Source organism: Lampetra planeri, chromosome 57, assembly GCF_965212315.1.
Source record: "Lampetra planeri chromosome 57, kcLamPlan1.2.h2, whole genome shotgun sequence".
Lineage (NCBI taxonomy): Eukaryota > Metazoa > Chordata > Hyperoartia > Petromyzontiformes > Petromyzontidae > Lampetra > Lampetra planeri.
The window spans coordinates 5,663,586-5,687,605 of NC_136163.1; the positions used below are offsets into that span (position 1 = coordinate 5,663,586).

The following is a 24,020-nucleotide window of genomic DNA, read 5'->3' on the forward strand; positions in this document are numbered from 1 at the left end:
GTGTGATGCTGCTGATGAGAGTGGTTGTGGTTGTGCTGGATGGAGACAGCGTGTGATGCTGCTGATGAGAGTGGTTGTGGTTGTGCTGGATGGAGTCAGCGTGTGATGCTGCTGATGAGAGTGGTTGTGGTTGTGTTGGATGGAGTCAGCGTGTGATGCTGCTGATGAGAGTGGTTGTGGTTGTGTTGGATGGTGACAGCGTGTGATGCTGCTGATGAGAGTGGTTGTGGTTGTGTTGGATGGAGTCAGCGTGTGATGCTGCTGATGAGAGTGGTTGTGGTTGTGCTGGATGGAGACAGCGTGTGATGCTGCTGATGAGAGTGGTTGTGGTTGTGTTGGATGGTGACAGCGTGTGATGCTGCTGACGAGAGTGGTTGTGGTTGTGCTGGATGGAGTCAGCGTGTGATGCTGCTGATGAGAGTGGTTGTGGTTGTGTTGGATGGAGTCAGTGTGTGATGCTGCTGATGAGAGTGGTTGTGGTTGTGTTGGATGGAGTCAGCGTGTGATGCTGCTGATGAGAGTGGTTGTGGTTGTGCTGGATGGAGTCAGCGTGTGATGCTGCTGATGAGAGTGGTTGTGGTTGTGTTGGATGGAGACAGCGTGTGATGCTGCTGATGAGAGTGGTTGTGGTTGTGCTGGATGGAGTCAGCGTGTGATGCTACGTGTGGTGGTGCTCGCTCGAGACCGCGAGTGCTTGCGCGCTGTGGAGAGGCGTTGTGTGCACGGGGCGAGCGGGGTCCTGTCTCTCTGTGTGTGCAGAGGCGGGGATACAACGCATCGGGCTGCAGCAACAGCAGCAGGGGTGGTTGGTGGTGGGGGTGGTGGTGGTGGTGGAGGGAAGGGAGGGAGAGGAGGAGGAGGGAGGCAGGACATAATTTAAATTCCCAGCGATTGCGCTGCTGCAAAGAAGCAAAGCGTCAGCCTCTGGCGCAGAGAGGCCGAGGCGAGCGAGCGAGAGGAAGGAGGCACAGACAACAGCTCAGCCTCCTCGGCTTTGTGTAAATCATCTGAATAGGTCCAGAGGCCGTGCCGGGGCAAGCCAAGCGAGCCGGCCAGCTTGAGCCGAGACAGAGAGGGCCCACCAACTTGTCCACGTTGTGCCCACTGCACCTCATCCCCGCGAGACAGGAGCAGACATGCATCACGTCTCCCCCCCTCCCCCAAGTAATTGAGATGGCCTGCTAACGGGACACAAGGGCAACAGCAGCGCATGCAGCAGCAGCAGCAGCAACAGCAGCGGCAGCAAGATTTTAATATAAAAGCCAGCGTCTCAACAAGTAAGTGACGTGTACAGCACCCCCCCCCCTCTCTCTGTGTGTGTGAGTACACGCGTACGTGTGTGTGTGTACGGGCGCGGCACGGGCTCGAGAAGCGATGGACGGATGTGGGTACAGGAGGGTGGGGGGGGTGGACGTTCGCTCCCTCTGGGCAGTCGACCTCCAGCAACAGCGGAGAGGCGAGAGGAGCGACGCTCACAACAGCGAGTGGGAGCGTCGGGTGGATAAAACGCAGATAGCTGGCACAGTTTTGGAGCACAGGTGGGGGCATCTGCCAGTCATCTCGGTCGGTCAACCCATGGCCGTGCCGTGACCTCCCTCCACTGAGCCTTCGACACTTCACGTGGCCTCAAGTGCACGTAGCCTGGCACAGGGCGCCGTGGTGCCATCACCGCCACTTGGTGGCGAATGGCGGTTGTTGTTCGTGTTGTACACGCGTCTGCGTGCGCCCTGCCAGTTTTTTTCGCTGTTCATCAACAACACTTGCCCTGCCAGACTGTTAAAGACTTGACGGGGGGGGGGGTGAGTTCTTTGTCTGTGTGTGCGTGAGAACGTGCGTGTGGGGAGCGATAGTGCAGCGGTCAGGGCGCTGCTGTGCTACGAGCGATGATTATCTGAAGCTGTTCTGAGCCTCCTCTACGTCGACTCGGCCTCTAATGAGTGCCAGGCGCGGTGTATGAGCATCGCCCCTAGGGAGACAAAGGCGGCCTAAGACGGTGCTGCCCACCCACCCGTTCGTGTGCCGCGCCAGCCCTAATCGATGTTCGCCAACAAGCACTTGCCTCCCAAAGCACGTGAAGGTTATCCGGGTGGATCTTTGTCTTTGTGTGTGTGTGTGAATACGTGTGTGTGTGTGAATACGTGTGTGTGTGAATACGTGTGTGTGTGCATGTATCCGTGTGGGTTACATGTATTGTGTTACGTACAAACACGTTACATGGGCTGTGTGCATCAGTAGAGATTGGAGTTAAGCATGATCATGTGTTACCGATGCAGTATTAGGAAGCCAAGCGACACTCATTTCTTTAGAACTGTTTTTTTTGGTTTGTGTTCAGTTGTCCTTCCTCTGCACCTCCGGTTAGCAGGGTTGGCTACGTACGGTGCGAAAGAAGTTCAACATACATGGACGTGCCAGTGTACACTGTATCATGGCTACACATACACCACACATACACCACATACACACCACGCATACACTCTACTACATCTGTGTGCTATTACTGGGACGCATACACGTGACAGTGTACACATCATATATTGACGCACGTGCATTTAGTATACACCTTTGTGCTAGTTTCACAAGTACTATCGGTTACAACAAACAAAGACAAAGATCCTCCGTATAACCTGATATATACTGTTGGGGCAAGTGCTGTTAGCGCGCACCTATGAAGGCCGGCACGGCACACTAGCGGGTGGGTGACCAACACCACGCCAGGTCGCCTTTGTCTCCCCAGTGGCGATGTTTTACACACCGAACCAGGTACTAATTTGAGGCTGAGTCGACCTAGGGGAGGCCCTGGACCGGTTCAGATAATCCTCACTGGGTGTTGGCCGTTGAGCGGGAATCGAACTCGGGTCGCCGGGTTTCGAAGCGTAGCGTAGCGCTAACCGCTGCACCACCGCTCCCCACACTGTCGGTCAACACACACAAACACACTCCACCTAGGTTATTCATTCACGACCCTTTGTCAATCCACGGCTGGATGAACGCCTCCCCACACCGTGTCCGGTCATGGGGGTTTCTTTGACCATACTTCACCGCGCTCGTCTGTGCGGGTTCAGTGAAGGTGACGGTGGTTCGTGGGGAAGATCGTGGAGGGGCTAGTCCTGTCCCTACACCGTATCGCTCGCCACTGACGTTCGCCGCGAAACTGATTGCATTGCATCCTTGCTGGCGGCAGACGAATAACTCCACCCCGAGGGAGTCACACGGAGCGCGTGAGACTCATCCCAGCACGGCAGAGTTCTCAGCCGGGTAACAGCAAATCAACTATTTTAAACGTGATCGTGATTCGTGCGATGTCTGTTTTGCTGGCCGATTTGAATCACTGCTCCCGCAGCAATAATTGAAACAAGTAAATGAATGGGTAAATAAATAAAGCGGGGGCCCAAAAGCCAGTACACGTGGGCTTATTTTATTTCTATGAACACTGGCATTCAAAAAATTATGATTGTGAAACACATTCCTGCGGAGGGAGCTGGTAGGAACGTTGGGTTGCTCGGTAAATGGCCAGGGTCAATGGCGGCGTGGTGTATTCCGCAAATATGCCCGACTGTGAGGGCGGGCACAAACCGGCGTGAGTAGGTTAAACGTTGAGTTGAATAAGGGCACCACGGGGTGACCAGCCCCTCCCCACCCAGCCCCACCCCCCACCCAAACCCACCCTCCCCACCCAGCCCCTCTCCACCCTCCCCACCCAGCCCCTCCCTGCACGACGGACACAATACTCCCCTGTGGGCTGGTGTAACCAGGAGGTTCCTACCAGTATTATTTAAGTTAATGTGTTATCTATTTTCATAATTACATGTTGATCGATGTATCCTTCACGTCACATCAGTTGTTTACAAAACGTGATCACCTAACGCCAAATGAATTGAGACAAAACGTAGTGGATGGATGTTTCAAAGTGTTACAAATTGTCATGTTAAAATAATAATAATAATAATGATCCTAAATCCATTTCGAAAGAGAATTCGTGCATGCATTGGTAGTCACGAAAGTAACCTTGAACATTTGGTAAGATAAATGAAATAACTCTTTGTGATTTATTAAAATTAAAATAATAACCCCAGATCCAGGATGGTCATGTCTATGCGCCGCTTCTCGGTGGCAGCCCCAACAGTCTGTAACGATATCCCTCTGCACATTCGCAGTATCACCTCAATCGCCTCCTTCAAGAGAGACTTAAACACTCACCTCTACAATCACGCTTTAGAGCGACTCTGAGCTTGGCTCCGCGCCTCTGAGTTGCGGCCACTACGTCTGCAAATTTGCGCGCGTTACAAATTGAACTATTATTATTGTCCTGACCTTTGGCACCCCCCCACCCCCTCCCCCATATCAAATTTGGCCGACTCTTCCACGCCGACCAGACGTGTTGGAATTGGTGAGAGTAGCCACACTTTACCCCCAACCACCCCCAAAAACACGCGACCAACCCTACCGACCAAACTGCTCCGGGTGGACAAGAGGCGAGGGTAGGGGGTGCTTGCGGCTGTTGGTGGACTAAGAATCTCACCCACCGTCGTTTCCACCGATGCGCCAGGAGATGGGAATCGAACCGATGCCCTCTTGGATCGCGAGCCCTGTGGTTACCGCTGACCGTGACAGCCGGCGTAGCAGCGCCCTGCGTGTCTGTTTTGTTTGCATGTTCACGCGTGGTTCATACGGTACTTGAATCCTTGCAAGCGGCATCTTATTTGGTTCTTTCGGTAAAGTCACCATGTAGGTAAAAAATGAAATTAAAATTAATAAAAATAAAACAATAAAATCACGACGTTTCGGAGGCAACACAAGTCTCCGTCATCAGGTGGGACCGTCACAGCCAGATTTGCTGCATCAAGTGAGGCAGTAAATCCACCTGATGACGGAGACTTGTGTTGCCTCCGCAACGTCGTGATTTTATTGTTTTATTTTTATTAATTTTAATTAAATTTTTTACCTACGTGACTTTACCGAAAGAACTAAGAGTATGAATCATTGCAGTCACGAAAGCTTCAAATCTAGAATCTTATTTGGTGTTTGGACATCTGAACACCTCCCGTTTTCATTGCCGGCTGTAACACCGGTAACCGTTTATCATTAGTGGTTACCGGTAACTCAAAGAACGCAACCGTAATAATATAATCGCTCACAGACGGAGGTTTCTCGACGGCAATCGGCGCGATTGTGGCCGTGGGATGCGTCCGTTGGGTCCTCCCATCGTGCCTTGCACGTCACGCGACGTCACCACACAGCCTTGTCGAAACCACCAACTCAAGAGAGTAGAAATGATGGCCGTGTTATTATTCAGAGGCAGCAGCAGCTGCACGATGGTAAAAGTGTTTTCCGGTTTCACCCTTGCTATGAATCATCAGTGCAGCGTAGCGTTCATTTGTCTGTACGTTGATAGCACGGCTACGTATACTGCGCGAAAGAAGTTCAACATCGATACACGTGTCAATGTGCACCGTATCGCGGGACACACACAACACACATACACCACACGTGGACTATTGCTGGTATGCGCACACGTGTGAGTGTTCACAAAAAGATCCCCCTATAGCCTTAACAGACTGTAGGGGCAAGTGCTATTAGCGAGCACCTATAAGGCCGGCACAGCACACGAGGGGGTGGGTGGTAAACACCACGCCCGGCCGCCTTTGTCTCCTTAGTGGCGATGTTTACACGTTGCCCCAGCTACTCATTTGACGCTGAGTCGACCTAGGAGAGGCCCAGAACCGGTTCAGATAATCGTCACTGGGTGTTGGCCGTGAGCGTGAATCGAGCCCGGGTCGCCCAGTTCGAAGTGCAGCGCGCTAACTGCTACACCACCGCTCCCCACGCATCATATATATTGACATACGTACATTATTCTGCCATGTGCCTAGACAATGTTGCACGAATCTTTACACGGTACCTAGAATGCGCACACGCTGCAGGACATCGGTACACGTGCCGTGCTCTAGTATCTTGGCCTTTGCGGGGCTGTTTGGGCCGTTGCCACCACCACGAACGTCTCCTTGAAGCGTCTCCGCGTTCTCCCTGTTTCTCTGCGTCTTCCAAACCGAGACAACATCCACCTTCCCGGCCGGTGTTGAATGTTTAATGTCCGCTGAAGATCATGGTCTTCGTCTTACCCGCCATCACCCCCCCCCCCCCCCGGAACACCCCACAGTGTTACCTCCAACGCCATCCTTCACGGCCAGTGACAGTTCATCCTCCATCCTGGCCACGTGTCCCAGATATTGCGTGTGTCCTGAACTTGACCTCACCTGGTAGCCTTCAGTCATCGTCGCCTCTGGCTATTATTTCAAGGTTCAACCTTGAGAAACGAGAGCCAGGTTGTACCCTTTCTGGCGGGGCAATACAACAAAACAGGAGGCGTTATGATGTTCAAACACCAAGTAAGAAACCTTTTGCAAGTCTTCATTAACGACACACATCACTTTGTGGTGAACATGCAAACAAACACGCTCTGGTAATTAATATATGATGCATTGTATTTGAAAACCGATTGGCCTACGGCAAAGACGGCAGCCTTCTTCACGGCCTCGTCTCACCGCCGGTGTCACACCAGAGAACGACGCCGCAGGGCGAGCAGCACCAGCGCAATGCCACACGTGCCACCAGGGCATTCGTAGCTCGGGGATAAGCAGCTAAGTCATGGGACAGCTTTCTCATACTTTGATACTGACAAAAAAAGTCCCATGATACGTTATTTGTTTCATGCTCTCAAATCACGCGCATCTATTATTTTAAAGGAACATTCATTCTCAGGGAAGTTGTGTTTTTCAAGGGAGCAAATGTCCTTCCTGACAACTGTTTTGTTGTATATCACCCACGTGCTATGAAGAAGGGCCATTACCCGAAACGTCGCCTGTTAAGGCAACGCAGCGTTCTTGTTGTTGACGAACGTGTTGATTCGTTTTGTGTAATTGTGCTTCGGCAACACAGCCAACGCAGCAGCAGCAGCAGCATCACCAAATCAATTGTTCCATATCAGTTTCACGTGAATCGAGCAGACACACACACACCGCTTCCACACACCAACGCGGAATGGGTCTCAGCAGCGACGCGCCGTGCGAGCATCTGATTGGCTGAGGATGGGGTGTTCATTTGCTTTCGTTCATGAAGAGGATTAATGAAGAGAGAGAGAGAGACGACGCGAGAGAGCAAATGCTCACAAAGACAAAGATCCCCCGTATAGCCTTTGAATACTTTTAGGGCAAGTGCTGTTAGCGAGTACCACCTATGAAGGCCGGAACTGTACACGAGGGGGTGGGTGGCCAGCACCGTGCCCCCCCGCCTTTGTCTGTTTCTTCTCGGAATTTGCACCGTGTTTACACTACAGCACTCAGAAATTGACCAGGGAGCACGCGGAAACGGCGCAGGGGAAGCGACAAAACCCGCAGATGTCAAACCGTCGACCAAGTGAATGCGGCCTCGGCAGGACACACAACGGCCGGAAGCTGAACACGTCCCGCAAAAACACCACGTGTGCGCGTGTGTGTGGACAACACCCAGTGACGATTGTCTGAACCGGTCCTGGGCCTCCCCTAGGTCGACTCAGCCTCAAATTACTACGTGGTGTGATGTGTGAGCATCGCCACTAGGGAGACAAAGGCGGCCGGGCGTGGTGCTGGCCACACACCCCCTCGTGTGCCGTGCCGGCCTTCAAAGGTGCTCGCTAACAGCAAATGCCCCAACAGTCGTTGAAGCAGTGGCGTAGCTAGGATCATTTGCGCCCGGGGACGAACTATAAAATTGGCGCCCCCCCCCCCCCCGTTTAATCACATACCAAAATTGAATTACATGACATGTAGGCTGTGTGTGGCGGGATATATAAACTTTTAGGTTGAGGTGTAGATTTGTGCAGTAGTTTCAGGCTGCCGCGCCCGCCGCAATAAGTTATAATGTAACATTGTAAGCCTCATTTTGGCGCCCCTTTACCTTGGCGCCCAGGGACATATGTATCCCCCTGCCCCCCCCTAGCTACGCCTCTGCGGTGAAGGCTACACGGGGGATCTTTGTTTTTGTGGCTTTCAAAGTAAAAAAACAACTATGTAACAAGCAACGTTTCAGGCAATGACCTTCTCCATAGCACCATAGATAGGCCAGAAAGGATCGTGGTCAGTGGAGGAGGAAGCTGACGGTGAAATCGCAGCCAAGGGAGGCGACGTGAATGGAAGCGATCGAACAACGAGATGGATTGATCGTGGCATCGCGCGTTTGTGATGGATGGATGGGGGGTAGAATGGGGTTGTGGGAGGGGGGACCCTTTAATCGAGCAGTGGATAGCAGTGGGTCACGTGTGCGCACACACGCATTCTGTTTCAGCTTGCAGGTGCCAACGCATTGTCATCTCGGTCCATCACAAGCAAGCGCATCGATAAACCGCGAGCATACAAAGTGTATTTTACGAAGGACACCTGAGTTCATAGCAAGGAGCGCAATACAATACAAACCAAAAAGCCAGAGGCTTAACAAAGTCCACAACACAGGTTTTGTTTGGATAGATCTCGTAAATAAAAATGCGTCGTTAAACCCGCCACCACCCGACACAGCCAAACAGTAAACTTTGTCACTTGAGCAAAACGTGCCAATTCGTTACGAGTCCAGCAACACCGATAGTGTGTGTAAGAGTAAATCCAGAACATTTACAATCTCAAGAACGAAGCAGCGGCCGTGATCTACCCACTGCTGGATGAGGCCCCTCCCAAAACCGTCGCCATCTCTCACGACACCCGCGCTTTTGACGATCCAATTGGCGCCCCGCGCAAGCATCGCCCCACCGCGTGCTGTAGGAACAAAGATTTGTGCGTGCACCCTCGTGGCTATACGAGCTCAACAACAACAACAACAATAAATAATAATACACAATATTAAAACTCTGCTTAGCTTCCGAGATCTGGTGAGATCGAGTGCATTCATTCCAGAGGTGATTTGGTTACAAGATGTAAGACAAAGATCCCCCGTACGGCCTTAACAGACGGTTGGGGCAAGTGCTGTTAGCGAGTAGCAGCACCTATGCAGGCCGGCACTGCACACGAGCCCGACCGCCTTTGTCTTCCCAGTGGCGATGTTAACACGCCGCAACCAGCTCCTCGTTTAAGGCTGAGTCGACCTAGGTTCAGATGAACCCGGAACCGGTTGAGATGGACAGGATGGCTCAAAGTCAGCACAAATGGGTTGATTACATCTGTTTTAACAAATCACGACGTATTATTTCAATTGTGTTCAAACTGGTTTCCATTAACACGAATGCACGTGTTTGTGTTCGTGAACATACTTGAGGATCAGGATTACTTCCCAGCAAGGAATCGCCATCAGTCCGGGAATTGGCATCTCCCGTGTTCGGTTGTTGGCAGCAGCAGGAATTGGTTTTTGTGGTCGAGATTTTGCGAACCGGTGTTTGCTAGATTGGTTCTAAGATGGAAAACTTATAGATTTTTAGAACTGCTTCTTGTGTTGCGTTTAGTTTTGTTTTCCTTTCCCCCGGCACCTCAGATTAGTGCTGTTGGCTACGTACGGTGCGACCACAGTTCAACATTCACACGTACACTGCCCATAGACTAACACTGCCCATAGACTAACACTGCCCATAGACTCAACACTGCCCATAGACTAACACTGCCCATAGACTCAACACTGCTCATAGACTAACACTGCCCATAGACTAACACTGCCCATAGACTCAACACTGCCCATAGACTAACACTGCCCATAGACTCAACACTGCCCATAGACTAACACTGCCCATAGACTCAACACTGCCCATAGACTCAACACTGCCCATAGACTAACACTGCCCATAGACTCAACACTGCCCATAGACTAACACTGCCCATAGACTCAACACTGCCCATAGACTAACACTGCCCATAGACTCAACACTGCCCATAGACTCAACACTGCCCATAGACTCAACACTGCCCATAGACTAACACTGCCCATAGCCTCAACACTGCCCATAGACTAACACTGCCCATAGACTCAACACTGCCCATAGACTCAACACTACCCATAGACTCAACACTGCCCATAGACTCAACACTGCCCATAGACGCAACACTGCCCATAGACTCAACACTGCCCATAGACTAACACTGCCCATAGACTCAACACTGCCCATAGACTCAACACTGCCCATAGACTCAACACTGCCCATAGACTCAACACTGTCCATAGACTCAACACTGCCCATAGACTCAACACTGCACATAGACTCAACACTGCCCATAGACTCAACACTGCCCATAGACTCAACACTGCCCATAGACTCAACACTGCCCATATTCTCAACACTGCCCATAGACTCAACACTGCCCATAGACTCAACACTGCCCATTGACTCAACACTGTCCATAGACTCAACACTGCCCATAGACTCAACACTGATCATAGACTCAACACTGCCCATAGACTCAACACTGCCCATATACTCAACACTGCCCATAGACTCATCACTGCCCATAGACTCAATACTACCCATAGACTCAACACTGCCCATAGACTCAACACTGCCCATAGGCTCATCACTGCCCATAAACTCAACACTGCCCATAGACTCAACACTGCCCATAGGCTCATCACTGCCCATAGACGCAACACTGCCCATAGACTTAACACTGTCCACAGGCTCAACACTGTCCACAGGCTCAACACTACCCATAGACTCAACACTGCCCATAGACTCAACACTGCACCATAGACTCAACACTGTCCATAGACTCAACACTGCCCATAGTCTCAACACTGTCCATAGACTCAAAAATGTCCATAGACTCAACACTACCCATAGACTCAACACTGCACCATAGACTCAACACTGCCCATAGACTCAACACTGTCCATAGACTCAGCACTGCCCATAGACTCAACACTGTCCATAGACTCAACACTGTCCATAGACTCAACACTGTCCATAGACTCAACACAGCCCCATAGACTCAACACTCCCTATAGACTAAACACAGACTCAATACAGATAAGAAAAACAGAAGTTTTCATTATTTAATTCCTGTTTCCAGATCAGTTTCTGTAATTATTTTTAAGGTTCCCTAAAAAACTAATTATTAAATGCTTTGTTTGGAATTGGATTTGTATTCGTGCAAGCCTACGTGCTTCGTGCCTGTTCTACAGCGGCCTTGTTACCTCGCGGCGACAGGCACTTTAGAAGTGTAAATTGTTGTAATTATTATTGTCATCAGCAACATCATCTCAAGCGCAGTGGATGACATCACGTCCTACAGACGTCTCGATGTCAATGATGTGGCGGCGACGTCTTTGTCATCAGTTCACCAACGTTGTGCAGCTGTAAACTACTTTGGCCGTTATTGATTCAAATCAATCGGAGCGCTCACGATTCGTTCGTCGAAACAGTAACCCGTTGTCGCAGGGGCTGCTCAGAACTTCTCCCTCCATGAGCTTCTGTCCCTTGCCTCGTCTCTACTCACATCCACTGCCCTTGCATAGAGACCCATAGACTCACTTTCACCTGACCCATAGACTTACGTTGATGAACCAAGACTTACAAAGAGACCCATAGACTCCAATACTCTTACGTGATCCATAGACTTACGTAGAGACACGTAGACCCACACTTACACGATCTTTAGAGACCAACAGACTCTCACAGAGACCCGCAGACTTACACAGAGACCCATAGACGCACATAGAGCTCTATAAACTTACACAGAGACCCATAGACTCACATAGAACTCTATAAACTTACACAGAGACCCATAGACGCACATAGAGCTCTATAAACTTACACAGAGACCCATAGACTCACATAGAGCTCTATAAACTTACACAAAGACCCATAGACGCACATGGGTTCTCCGTGTGTGTCTAAGGTTATCTAATTTCCATGGCTCGTCTAATTGTATCTCAGTTGTCTCCTTTCAACAAGAACCCAAAACCACATGGAGTCGCGACCTCCGTGACCTCAGGAATACGAGCAACCCCAGCTAAGGTTCCAACATCTACCACCCCTCCATCCCTCCCCTCCCTCCCTCCCTCCCCTCCCTCCCTCCCTTCCTTTTTTTTCTTTTTTTTTTAAATTACTACTGTTTTATAATAATTTCAAAAATGTTTTCTTTTGTCACAGGTCGACAGCCGTTTTGTGAGTTTGCTTTCAAACGATAAAACATTTGCCCAGACTCCAGTACAATACAAACCGATCATATATACACGCAATGCTCAGGGTCTGTTTAAATGCATACAATGCTGAAATACAATACAATGTGTACTGCACAAGGCGATCACCACGCTGTGTGCATACGCGAGTTGGGTGAGTTAGCGAGAAGCTGATGTATGGACGAGATTAGCGATAGCTCACGTTTAAATTTCAAGTCTCTGAGCTCTGTATAACGTGTGTGTGCACCGCGTGCCGTTAAACAACTGCTGAAATGTGTACGGCTGAAGTATTTCCATTTAAGTGGCGCGTTTGGCTCCTGGAGGTGAGGGACGCCGATGTTGGGATAGGAGGCTAAGGACGAGGCTTAGCGATTGACTTCACGCTCGATTTGAAGTTGTCGTGACTGCAAGGATCCATTCTCTTTGGTTCTTTCGGTAAAGTCACGTAGGTGAAAATAATAATGAAATCAAAAAGGTGAAAAACAACTAAATTCAATGACGACGTTTCGGGCGCAACACAAGCGTCCTTCATCAGGTGGGGACCACCACAGCGAAAACAGTTTCATCGTTTCTCTCCCCACCACCCTCCTCAGCTATATAAACCCTTGACAAAGCCATCTTTTTGGCATACCTCAGCAATTGTTTTCACTGTGGTTGTCCCACCTGATGAAGGACGCTTGTGTTGCGCCCGAAACGTCGTGATTTAATTTAGTTGTTTTTTACTTTATAATTTAATTTTATTATTATTTTCACCTACGTGACTTAACCGAAAGAACCAAAGAGTATGACTTCACGCTGCCTACGAAGGCTGCTTTCGCTTCTGCCAGTCTACAAACTCGTCCAGGAGAACTGGCCATGCGCCGTCTTCATCATCGTTGCCGAGCTCTGCGTTCATAGTCCGGCTGAACCCCAGGACATTGCACCATTGATCCTTGTTGACCACTTCGTATTTGCATTGCTCCAGGAAGTGATGGAAAGAGGAGAAGAGAGGCCAATTTTTGCCCAGCAGCCGGGCCAACATGGACGTGGCTGTGTCAATGTCCAAAGTTCACTGACCTTTGTCCCTAGCCAAGTCAAAGCAATATATGTAGATCTGCTTAAAGGACACGGGATCATTGAGAAGCGAGCGCAGGTACACAAACTTTCCCTGCAGCTTTTCTGCGCCTCCAGCTTCGATGGCAACACAAGCGTGATTATATGTTCAGGTTCAACGCCAATGTCTTTACAGAACTTCTCCATTCCTTCTGGACCAATACCATCATCATTTCCTGTGTATTCACTACACCAGGTTAAACACCTTTTGTTGGTGAAGGAGTCTTCGTTTTCGATAGTACTGCGAGGCTGTACCCTCACATAGCCGTCTCTCCTAGAGCGCTTGATTGCGACCTGCTCAGAGCAAAGAGACCTCCTGTTATACTCTTAGTTCTTTCGGTAAAGTCACCATGTAGGTAAAAAATGAAATTAAAATAAATAAAAATAAAATAATAAAAATCACGACGTTTCGGAGGCAACACAAGTCTCCGTCATCAGGTGGGACCGTCACAGCCAGATTTGCTGCATCAAGTGAGGGAGGGATTCAAGATGTAAGCCCTTAAGAGCTTACATGCAGCAAATCTGGCTGTGACGGTCCCACCTGATGACGGAGACTTGTGTTGCCTCCGAAACGTCGTGATTTTTATTATTTTATTTGTATTAATTTTAATTTCATTTTTTACCTACGTGACTTTACCGAAAGAACTAAGAGTATGAATCCTTGCAGTCACGAAAGCTTCAAATCTGGACCTCCTGTTCTTCTTGACGGGCATGCTGTGAGTACAGCGGAAGGACGCAACAGCCGCATGACACCTCCGCAATTATGGAACTATCGCTTTGCCCATCAAGGTCTTCACGTAAATTCAGTCGATTGAAGGTCCTGTATCGTCTATGGATATTCTCCAGAATGACCAAGGCAAGAACCTCACCGGTGGCTCAAAAAAAAAAAACTACTCGGGAAGGACGCGGGCCCTTTGCGATATAACGACGGTGACAATCGTTTCGTTTGTTGTTGTTGCTGCTGCTGCTGCGATTGTTGCAACGCGATGTTTCAAACGAAGGTGGTGGTGGGGGGGAGGGAGGGAGGCCTTTTTTTCCTCTTCGGCGATGGCGGCCGCGGCTTCTTCCCCTCCAATCCTCCCAGCTCCTCTCCGGGTTAGATGATTCCCAATATCCGTCTCGGTGTATTCTCATCTCCACCCTTTGAAGCCTCTCTTCTATCTTCGCCTTCGTTAAAGTCGCGCGCGTAAACAAATTCAATATTCGCCGTGTATGCGCGCACGCACGGTGCCGCTAACGAGGATCGATCGAACGTCGCACGGCGCTCGGCGCGAGCTAACGACGTCGTGCGAACGGGACAGAGAGGAGACGAAACAAACAAATTAACGTCTGAACGTTTCCAAAAACGAGACGCCACAAAGCGGTGGGCGTGGGGCTATCGAGGGTGCAGGCGGTGCAACTGCGCCGGAGCCTACACGCAGAGGCGACCTCCCCCCTCCCCCCCTCGGATACAGCGAATCGCGGCGATCGCCCCGGGCCCCGCGCTTTGGGGGTGGGTGGGGTGCGACATGCACTTGTACGCAACGGTGTCAGATGTCGTACTTCCCATTTAGTTTGAAGGCGTTGGAGTGGTGGGGGCGGGCGGGCGGGCGGGGGGGCTCACACGCAGTGGGATTTTCCCGGGGGTCCCGCACCCCCAAACCCCCTTATGATAGCCCCGTCTACTACACGGGTCTAGAAGACACTGTCTTCTCGACAGACCTGTTCTTCACCTGAGGACGGCTGCTTGCGTTGTGGCCGAAACGTCGTGAGAATTATTTTATCATGTTTTATTTTTTTATTATTTTTTTATTTCCATTCTACGTGACTTTACCGAAAGAACCAAGAAGAGGGGTCTAGAGGAGTTCAGGCGCTAGGGAGGGAAAGGGGGGGAAGTGTTCGTCCTGGTGAACTCCTCGACACGAGGACACCGCGCCAGCTCTCCGTGCGCGTCGTGACTTCTTGGAGTCGGAGCGCGGCTCTTGAAGCCCACCGCGAGTCATCGTCGGACGCCGAAGGGGGAGAGAATTTTAAGTGACCCGAGAATCCATCTCAATCCCCGCGTCCGCCTTGGACTCGAGTAATCTCTTATTTGGCCATCGATCGCCCGCGCGCGCGTGCCTAGGTGTGTGTGTGTGTGCCTGTTTGTGTGTCTGTGTATTACCCTTGCAGTACGCACAGATAACTCGTCATCCCCAAGGGGTTTACACCGGGTAATAGATATATATATAGAGAGAGAGAGGGTAAGGCAATTAATGTAAGCCATTATCATAGTGCGCCTCCATCTAAAGGGGGTCACTGGGAGAGAGATACAACGCCTCTGGTATCGCACTGAGAGTCTGCGAGAGGAAGACGTCGAATTAGGATGAACGCGCGCAGGCTAACAACGCACAGTTTCTCCCGGCCAAGTAAAGCGACGTGGGGCTGGGGCTGACACGTGGCTAGGAGGGTCAACGTTGGAGCAGCCACGGGAGAATGGAACGAGCGCCCAGAGGACGCTCCCCTCGGGGGAGATGGAGCGATGAAATCAGCTCGTGTGCAGGTGGTGCTAGGCGGATCATGACATCGCAGGGGGTCGTGGTAGACAGTCGTAGTAATCATGATGCTGTCGAATTGTAACGGATGTGTCGCCACTGCACAGCGCTCGCTCCTCTCTCTCGTACAGAGAGGGGAGAGAGGACGACTCAGAGAGAGAGAGAGAGGGGACGACTCAGAGAGAGGGGACGACTCAGAGAGAGAGAGAGGACGACTCAGAGAGAGAGAGGGAACGACTCATAGAGAGAGGGAGGGCGACTCAGAGAGAGAGGGAACGACTCAGAGAGAGATAGAGAGGGGACGACTCAGAGAGAGAGGACGACTCAGAGAGAGAGAGGACGACTCAGAGAGAGAGAGAGAATACGACTCGGAGAGAGAGAGGGGCCGACTTTAGACACGCGTAGATGAACCACGGACGATCGGGAAGGCTGCAGCAGCAGGAGCGAGGCAGTGAGCCAGCGCCAACTATTTCCCAAGCTCTGCAGTCCTCTATAGATGATGATGATGACGTTTCAGCCAATCAATGAGTGTTTACTTGCGGAAGGAACCCGGAGCACCGGGAAAAAAACCCACGCGTGCGAGGGGACAACGCTCTATCCCACACAGATGGAACTGATGGAGTCCACATTTTACGTACCTCATTCTCCTCGCGAGTACGGCTCCTCCTCGTCGTGCCACGGGAAGGGAGTTCCACGGCGCATCTGTGTGTGATCCATCAACCCTTGCTGCCGCTGCTTCCACAGTGCTGGATTACAGGCAGGCACGTGCACGAGGCACCACTGGTGGTGGCTTCGGGAGGTGTTAATTCCAGCAGTGGATTGACCATGGTTGCTGCTGCTGGCGATGATGACGGTGCTTAATGTTGTTCGTCTGGTAAAACACAAATCCATATCAAACTAATCATGATGAAGTAAAATAAAACCCCTTAACCGTTGGTTAAGCGTGAGATAAGTCGTAGTTTTGGAGGGGCAGGGGGGTAATGAGTCGGGAGAGATCCCAATTCCCCGCGTGATAAATCCACGGGAAATCAACGCTGATCGATATTCGGTGGTTAGGGGTCAGCCGTGTTTACGATGGGTTCAACCGGCAAACGGAATGAGGCTGCTGCTGATCAAACTCCACAAGTGAACGAGGGGCCCAGACCGACACTAAATTATTTTATTTTGTTTTACCAAGTAAGGCCTCACCACTGAGCGATACAGCTCCTCTATAGAAGCGGCCCTGGTTATTACAAATGATAGCCCCACGAAGAGGCTCATCGTGTGTGGAAATGTATACCAGCAAAGAGATCTAAACGCGTGCCGTTGATTCTAAACGTTGCGGTGCGGGGGGGGGACTGGAGATCAAGAAGAAAATCCATGCGACCAGGGAGAGAAAGAGACACTCAAACTCCAAATCTATAGGCGTCAGGGTCGGGATCGAACCGACGGACCTTTTGCACACCAGGCGCGGCATTTCTTGGCCTGGGGAGAAATGTGATGTTCCTTCGACAGCAGCAGCAGCAGCAGCATCAAAATCATCGTTTATTATTTAGACCACGTCTCCCACGCTGCGCCAACCATGGATGTGGTTCCTGTCAACTTCGCTCCTTGATTCCTTCACGGGTGAAGAGGACTCGGTCTCTAGCAGCCACCGACTGTTTCGTCCCATCCACCACCCTGTGTTCATACATCACGACGAACAACACCGCAGGCCACAACAACGCCCTCACCCACTCTCACCTGCCCGCGCATCCGTCCACTTATAGACCCACTCCTCGACTCACTCGGCCACCCACTCGCCCCACCAAATCGCTCGCTCACACACTCGCCCACACACTCGCCCACCCACTCACCTACCACATCACTCACGCACTTACTCACTCACCCACCCACCACATCACTCACGCACTCAATCACCCACTCACCACTCTGCAGGTCACACCACTCCTCTGTCTGCTTCTTCCCTCGCACCGCTCCACTTCGCAATTCCACTCCAATCGTTCGTCACCCCTCCCCACCTCGCTCAATGCGAGAAACGAGTTGCACTCTAGTATATTGCAATGTTTGACGGCGCCGTTTGTTGCCGGCCGCTCGGCATTGTCGACGACTGTTGCGCCTGTGCTCAAGTGGCCGTGTAGAGCTACAAAGATTAACAAATATTCATATATTTTGATTTAAAGCTTTCGTGCCTGCAGGGATTCATATTCTTGGTTCTTTCGGTAAAGTCACGTAGAAGGGAAATAATAAAAGAATAAAAAAATATTATTTGATTATTTCCCTTCTACGTGACTTTACCGAAAGAACCAAGAATATAAAGATGAATAACTTATACTCTGCATATCGTTGTTTATTAAGGAGGGGGCGGGGGCTTTCCCGACTCACCGCAATCCCGATTTTACTCGAGCCCGGCTTGTAGAGGTTTTTGCTGCGCACTCCAAATCAGCTCCCGGAGGAGGAGGAGGGGGGGGGCAAGGGGGGGGGCAAGGGGGAAATGGCCTCGACAATTTCGTCCGGAACTCGCCGCAACGAGCAGTGCACCACGCTGTGTCGGAGGGTGGTCCCTTGAAGAAGGACGCCGCAGAACTACAGCTGAGGTCACTTTCAACCCAACGTCTCTTTAGCCACACGAAGCGCACCCTGCTTTTAGACGCCCTGCCAACAAAAAAAGTGTTGGTCGGACGTCGAATAAACGGAGATGCTTATTTCTCTCGCCTGGAATGAGCTTAAATGAAATTTGTATTTTTTTTTTATCTGATGAGGTTTCTTCATTCAGTCGACAGCTGGGCTACCCGATTCTTCTACGCAGGCAATTGCTCTGCCTGGTATCGGTTCGATTTCTCGACTACCCGCGGATAACACCGAGAGAATTGGAGGAAAGTATCACCCACATTTTCCCACGTGCGCCTTTCGACGGCACGTGATGGGCGGGGCTTGGTGATGTCACACTGAGCCACGTCACACTGGGCACGGTTTGTGCGAGCGGTTGCCATTGCAACACAAACACGTGCTCGATTTTATTATTATTATTATTGTAATAATAAGTAGTACCCTCTTTTTTACCAGCAACTTCTTATTGAGTCTTAATACTTTCTTTTCAGGAGGGTCCTGCCAGGTTTCCGCAATAGGAGGCGATGTTACTGCCCCTCTGTGTAATCCTAATCGAGTTGTTTGCGATGCAATTTGTCAGCATTTGGATGTTTTAGCCTACTGTGCCAACTTGCTGTGCTTTAGCCACCCGGCGCTCTGCTCGTTATTGTGAGCGTCGCTCCTCCGCCCTCCGTTGATGTTGGAGGGCGACTGCCTCCAACTGCCCAGCAGCGTCTTTCACGAGCCTCCTAAAGAGGATGCAAACTCCACACACGCGCACACGCGACTGCAGACCAAGGGCAAAAAGATTGTAACTGCGCAAGGGAGTGCTTCGAGGGGCGGGGGAGTGGTTGGGGGGGTGGCGGGGGAGTGTTTGGGGGGGGTGGCGGGGGAGTGTTTGGGGGGGGGGGGCGGGGGAGTGGTTGGGGGGGTGGCGGGGGAGTGTTTGGGGGGGGGTGGCGGGGGAGTGTTTGGGGGGGGGGGGCGGAGGAGTGTTTGGGGGGGTGGCGGGGGAGTGTTTGGGGGGGGGCGGGGGAGTGTTTGGGGGGAGCGACGGAGTGCTTGGGGGGGCAAAGATCAGTGGTGGTGTAGCGGCACTGCGCTATGAACCGGTCCTGGGCCTCTTCTAGGTCGACTCAGCATCAAACGAGTACCTGGTGCGGTGTGTAAGCATCGCCACTGGGGAGACAAAGGCGGCCGGGCGTGGTCGTGACCACCCACCCCCTCGTGTGCCGTGCCGGCCTGCATAGGTGCTACTCGTTAACAGCACTTGCCCCAACAGTCTGTCAAGGCTACACGGGAAACCTTTGCCTTTGTTTCGTAATGATCGATCGATGAACGCAAGCGAAGACATTAACAGCTCATCTGGGGACGTTGGACAATGATACAAAACAATCTTGATTTGAAGCGGTAAAGTCACGTAGGTATTAATAAAATTAAATAAATCACGACGTTTCGGGCGCAACACAAGCGTCCATCGTCAGGTAGTAATGCGCTTTATTTTATTTGTTTCCGAAAGAACCAAAGAGTATGGATACTAAAACAGTCGCAAGCACGCCACTAAATTCTCTCTCCAGCAAGTTTCCACCGCGCAAAATAAACCCGTGCGGTCTCACGCATTCTTTCGTCGAATTGTAACTATTTGTTCTGTTTCGCGATGATTTATCAATATTTATCCAGTTCCCGCCTTATTAAACAAAACCACACCCCAGCGAGATGATTGCACGGGTGGGCCCGCTATTCGGAGTAGGCGGCAACGCCGTCTGTTGCAAGTCCCTGGAACCGCGAACGAACAAGGACCCCCCCCATCACCCCCCTACCCCCACTTGGGTTTATCGCGTGGCGCAACTGTGGCTAGGCAGACCGATGCGTCGAGTGGAGTGGCTGGCAGGTCTCTTGCTCGCTCTCTCCCGCCCTCTCTCTCTCTCGCTTGCTGCCACTAAGTTATCGCATCCTCGTAGGCTTGACGCTTGGGCGACAACGCAGAGGGTTCAAGGCTGCCTGGCTGACAAAGCTCTCGACGCGTTGACCGAGATTGTCCGTTTCGTCTCGAAGCCCTTCGACCGCTCAGACCTTTGACGCCCGCGTGACCACCCCACCCTCATTCCGCAGGTACCGAGTCCTATCTACGCCGGTGTTTGCAGTGCTTCAAGCCACGCTGCGGTCTTTGTAAGTACGCAGAGTTGTTTGCGAGTGTCCATACTGCAGCGTAACTTGACGCGATGGTCATCTTCGGTGAAAACCGCTTGCATGACCTTACAAGGAAACGTACATAATCCGGCGACGTTTCGGGCAATAACCCTTTTTTGTCCTTCCCCCGCAACTCCGATTAGCACGATTGGCTACGTACGGTGCGAAAGAAATTCAACACACATGCATCTAACATAGTTGGAGTCGCAAGGCTCTTTTTTTCTTCTCAGGAGCACAGCGTGACATGTGCTGTGAAGAAGGGCTGGTGCCCGAAACGTCGCCCGTTATATACGTTTTGTTCCCCTTTAATGTCACACCCACAGCGTCATTATTGACCAATGTATTTTGTCGTTTCTCTTAGATTTTTCGGTAAAGTTACGTAGGTGAAAATAAATAATAAAAATAATAGAAATAAAACTTGTATTTCTATTGTTTTTTCTATTATTATTATTTATTTTCACCTACGTGACTTTACCGAAAAAACCTAAGAGTATGAATCATTGCAGTCACGAAAGCTTCAAATCTAGAATTATTTTGTCGTTGTTAATCGTGATTTGTGCACCGCTGCCAAACGCGGCAGTAGCAGTAACATGGCCAACGTGCGTGTGTTTAAAACCGCAGCAGAGGGCTGCAGGGCAACAGGGCCGCAGTCGCAAGGTCAGATTCAGGGCGGCTCCAGGTCATCGACGGGGTTATTCCGCCTCCGAACCGATTGCAGACGCCGATTCGGACTCTGAGCGCCGCAAAAACGGCGTTCGGTGTTAGCAGCGAATCGTAAAAGAAAAATAGCGCCTCCTCCCCCCTTCCACGCACGTCATTGGACACATTTGAGATGCGGTTCGAACTCAGTATGAGAAATGTCAATGCCCCCGTACGCCTGCTTAATCATGAGCCGTGGACACAGGAACACGCCACCTGTTATATACATTTTATCCGTGGTGCTTTGCTACCACAAAATGCCAACGCTAATCTACGATTAGCACGGTTGGCCTACGTGCGTTCAACATACGTACACACGGCCATCGCTTATGCAACGTGTTGTATATCCACAGCTAACCTATCAATCAATCCACTGTTAGCACAGCTCATCCGCATTGAAATGTGTTGCCCGAAGTGTTTACTTAATTTACGCCACCGTCGCTGGTAATTATGAGTTGTTGAAGTTGGGATAGCAGAGAGAGGAAGGAAGGGGGGGGCGGAACAAGAAAAATCGAAGTTACTGTAAAATGCCACGTGCTGGCAGAATGGGAAATGAGGGTGTAAAATAATAAGTTACGTAACATACAGCGGACGATGGGGAAAGAAAGTGTGTGGTGAGATCTGGAGATTGCATGATTATGTATGCGCCGCTTGACACTGGTGAGAGCAGGTGACTTCTGCAGGTTCCTTCGAAAGAAACTCGATTAAAGACATTCGTCTTCTGGAAGACGAATGTCTCATTTTGGACGATACGACCCATTTTCCGGCTGTCGTATTTATAATTCAGCGAATGAAAATGTCCCTTATTAGGTGGAGAATACGGTAAAATGAGAACGGACTTTAGTTACTTTTCGTATTCACGCCACTTATTGCGCTCGGCGATCACGTTTAAGGGTTGGAAATGCTCCGGTTTTGTGGCTACGCGCATGGCGTGTGACATATGTATGTTGAACTTCTTTCACACCGTACGTAGCCAACCGTTGATAATCGCAAGTGGGGGGGGGGGGTGGACAACAACTCAGTCTTTATCACACGCAGCTCTCACAGTGCAGTCTGTGACATCGATCACTCACTGATATTCAGCAAGGTCAGACTGAGCCTCATAAAGATACACCACCTCAAACAAAAGCACGACCCACGCATCAACTGTGCCAAGACCTCCCTCCCAGAGCTCATTCAAGCCTTGAGCAGCCCCTACACGACACACTGGATGGAAGCGTGGAGACAAAGTGGACATACATCAGAGATGCCATCTTCAATGCAGCCATCAATACCTTCGGCAAGTAGACAAGGCAGAACACGGGCTGGTTTGAGGAACACCTGGCTGTATTGGAACCGATCCTCCAGACCAAGCGCACGGTGCTCCTTAAGAACAAGTAAGCCCCAAGTACAGGATCATTAAGGACTCTGAAAGCTGCCCACAGTGCAACTCAAACGACCACCAGACGCTCTGCCAACAAATACCAGCTGAACCTCGGAAGTCGGATCCAACTCGCCTCTGACACTGGCAATAACCGTGCCGTGTATGAAGGCATCAAGAGAGCCTTTGGTCCAAACATCAGAAGGACTGCCCCCATGAAATCCAGCACAGGGGCGACCATCACTGATAAGCAAGAGCAAATGGCCAGGTGGGTAGAGCAGTACTCAGAGGTCTACTCGGGAGACAACGGTGTGTCAGAAGCTGCCCTTGCTGCTGTAAAGCCCTTACCAACCATACACGAACTGGACAATGTTTCAACCTTGAAGGAACTTGACAACGCAATCAACTCACTAGCCAGCGGCAAGTCCCTGGGACAAGACGACATCACACCTGAGGTACTGAATTGTGCGAAACACACCATCCTAATGAAACTCCACGAACTTATCTGCCAGTGCTGGGAAGAAGGAGCAGTGCCTAAAGACATGAGAGGCTCCAACATCATCACCCTATACAAAAACAAGGGTGACCATGGGGACTGCAATGACTACATCTCCCTGCTGAGCATCGTGGGGAAACCTTTGCCCGTGTGGTCCTCAGCAGGTCGCATATACTAGCTGAGAGGACGTATCCTGAGGCTCAGTGTGGCTTCATAGCAGGAAGGTCCACCATTAACATGCTGTTCTCTTTGCATCAGCTACAAAAAAAATGTTGCGAACAGAGAATGCCCCTGTACTTCGATTTATTCATGTAACAAAGGCCTTTGACCTCGTCAGCAGGGAAGGCCTCTTCAAACTCCTGAAAGTAATCGGCTGCCCACCCAAGCTGCTGGCAATCATCTCCTCTTTCCATGACAACATGCAAGGAACAATACAGCACAGCGGCTCCACCTCAGAGTGATTTCCTATAATCAGCGGTGTAAAGCAGGGGCAGCGTGCTTGCCCCAACACTCTTTGCCATATTTTTATCACTTATGCTCACACACGCCTCAGATTCAAAACAAAAGTCCTCATCAAATAACTTATATTCGCTGATGTTGCCACGCTGACACCTCACACAGAACAAGGTCTGCAGACACTCATCGACCACCTTGCCAATGCTTGCAACAACTTTGGCCTGACAATCAGTCTGAAAAAGACCAATGTCATGGGCCAGGATGTCAGAGACACCCTTTCCATAAACATTGGCAGCTGTTCAGAAGTTCACCTACTTGGGTTCCATCATCACCTGCAATTTGTCTCTTGTCACAGAGATTGGCAAGTGCATTGGGAAGGCGTCTACAGCGATGTTCAGATTGGCCAAAATAGTGTGGGAGAACACATCCCTAACGCTCAACACAAAAGTACTGGGGTACTGGGCATTCGTCCTGGGAAGATCGCATCTTCAACACCTCAATCCTCAACATGGCCAATATTCCC

The 24,020-nt window shown here is 50.7% G+C and overlaps 1 protein-coding gene and 1 pseudogene across 4 annotated transcripts in view; one reads left to right on the plus strand and one right to left on the minus strand.

The window, feature by feature from the left end:
- The first annotated feature begins 892 nt into the window (after positions 1-892).
- The window catches only part of LOC144735860 (type 2 lactosamine alpha-2,3-sialyltransferase-like), an 82,457-nt gene continuing 59,329 nt past the window's right edge, over positions 893-24,020 (plus strand). The window contains exons 1-2 of one of the 4 annotated variants that reach the window (XM_078618407.1): positions 893-1,277; positions 20,409-20,465. The gene's annotated coding sequence lies outside the window, so the exon portion shown is untranslated. Of the gene's footprint in view, positions 1,278-20,118; positions 20,466-24,020 lie in introns of those variants that run through there. The other 3 variants (XM_078618408.1, XM_078618410.1, XM_078618409.1) reach the window with 3 other exon arrangements.
- Positions 12,923-13,470, minus strand: LOC144735814 (DCN1-like protein 5 pseudogene; annotated as a pseudogene).